Consider the following 2,500-nt stretch of genomic DNA (forward strand, 5'->3'; position numbering starts at 1 on the left):
TTCCTTTGTTGCACGCGAAAAAGGGAAGTCGTCCCTCTCCGGCGTGGTTTAAACCCGCTTTACACTAGCACAAAAATCTGAGGGGAGGGGACGCCTGACGCCTATACACAGACAGGTTACGATTCAAAGTAATCTCAAATGGGATTTGCACATTAATGAGGTTGTGGCTAAGACGTCAAAGAGGCTGCATATTCTTCGTGTCCTCAAACGCGGCGGAGTACCATCTGCCGACCTACTTAAGTTTTATTTTTTGCGCTCATTAGGTCTGTCCTTGAATACTGTTGTCCTGTGTGGCATAACACCCTCCCCGTTAAACTATCAGATAGCATCGAGCGAGTGCAGAAACGGGCCCTGTGCATCATCTTTCCTGCACTGCACTACCAAGAGGCCTTAGCTACTACCTGGTGTGTATCACTTCACACAAGAAGAATGGGTTTGTGTAGAAAATTTTTTACAAAGATAAAAAACAATAACAACTTTAAGTGAATCCCATTTGGCTGGGAGACAAAACCAGGAGGCCATATACAAGTGCAGCTGAGCTGAGAAGTTAAAGCTGGGACAACGAGAAACGACTTCAGCTACTGGTCGGGGTGGGCGACCGCGATCTTGGGATTTTAGGGCAAGAGCCACGCTCAACCTCGTCCCCAGTGCTGGCTTTAACGTCCCACCCAAAGCCAGGGAAAAGCGCCCTGGGGACGAGGTTGCGCCACGCTGCCTCCTTTGTGCATGATAAGAATCGATGAAGAAATAATCATTTGGTTACTGAACCAAATGGTTTCCATTGTGGTCTGTCTTATGTGGTGTATCATGGTCGAGAGGGTAAATGCTCAGAGATACTAGCTTTATCAAGCTATTATAAAATCCGAGGGTAAATAAAGATATGATGATGATAATTAGGGTTATTTGATACAGGGGCGGATCTGGTCCCCCCACCCCCGAGATGACTTGTGGCTTTCTAATACAACTGGTCTTCTGCAAAAAAAAAACGTCACCATTCGGCTACGCCAATCCTTTGTCCACCCCCTCCTGGATCCGCCCCGGTGATAGTAAAAAAAGGGAGCTGACGTAAAGAGTTGAATCTGAAGTACAGAATATGGTGTACGATAACCTCGAGAAATTATGTGGTAACGAGTTTTTTACAACGTAAGCTCGTGAATACGAAAAAATTGCCACTTGAGAGATTTCGATAACTTCAATCCTTGCTGCATGTAAAGCAGGAAAATTGTCACCTCAGTGCTCAGTGAACCTACAAGTTTATGGCCTGCGTTTCCTATGGCTTGGTGGGAGAGCACCCGAAAAGTAATCAGATGGTAAAAAAAAGTCGATTCCTATTCGAAACACTCAGAATTTTTTCCAAGGTACTTGGGCCCCGAGTATCCTCGAGTCCACATCAAAAAAGAAAACAGAAATATCTTCAAAAATGGGGCAGTTGTCGGCTTGTTTTTTTCGAGCAAATACCGTGAGAGTAATTCTTAAGATGAGATGTCAAGCGAAACTACTATTATATATGATGTAAGATATCTCTTTACAAACATTACTTTTGTTATTCAACTTATCAAAGGCCCTTTGTTTCGAGAACCAATGAGGCTCTGGTTGGCACATTATAACGACAATAGTTGACGACAACGATATCTTCCCTATGGGCTTTGAATTATTGCCTAAAGATAACATATATCCGTGGTAAACTCTACTGTATTTTCACATTTCGGATTTTAGAGTAGTTTAAATGAGAAAAGGCCATTTTTGGGTTTGTCTTTTTCCTGACTCGATACAACTATACATTCACTGCAGAAGAATTTGCTGCTCTCAAATAAGAAACGTGTTATCAAGTCTCGAGACTAAGTTTAGCCAGTGCCACTTGAGCAAACAGTTACAATATTGAGTTTATTGTCAAAAGCGAACACTCACACCCTTGTGACAAAAAAAGATATTGGTGTTACATTCACTCGTGATCGACAGTTGCAAGAAATTCAAGAACATTTTTTTTTTTCATATTGGTAGAGTGAGATATGTTACAATTTATTTAGCATGACGAGTGTTTTGCCTTGCAGTAATTGGTAGCCCCAGAAGAATATATTAGTGTTTAATTCCATTCTCGAATCAAAGAAATATAATTCTTTGAGATTTCAATACACGCTTCACTACTCTTGTTCTCAGCCATGCGGTTTTAATATAAAATGTGTTCCACCGTTTCCTTGGTTTTGGAAGCAAAAGGTGGCAGCGTATTGAATGTCGGCAGATTGCCACATCTGGTCGTAAGCACATATCGTATCCCTTTACAAAGGTGCTTCACTTGTTTTCAGTCACAAATACTAATTTTATCATTTGAATGTATTGGACCAAAACAGACATGAGTTTAGAGCGAATGATTAGCTTTCGTGTGCCAGAGTTTTTGAAAAATAATATCTTCCCACAAATGCAAAATAAGGAAGGCGCCCATCTCTATATGAGAGGTCAAATTTCTCTGTTTAGTCCTTGGCCGCTTTCTTGAACTTGCACC

Source organism: Montipora foliosa, chromosome 9 (genome assembly GCF_036669935.1).
Source record: "Montipora foliosa isolate CH-2021 chromosome 9, ASM3666993v2, whole genome shotgun sequence".
NCBI lineage: Eukaryota > Metazoa > Cnidaria > Anthozoa > Scleractinia > Acroporidae > Montipora > Montipora foliosa.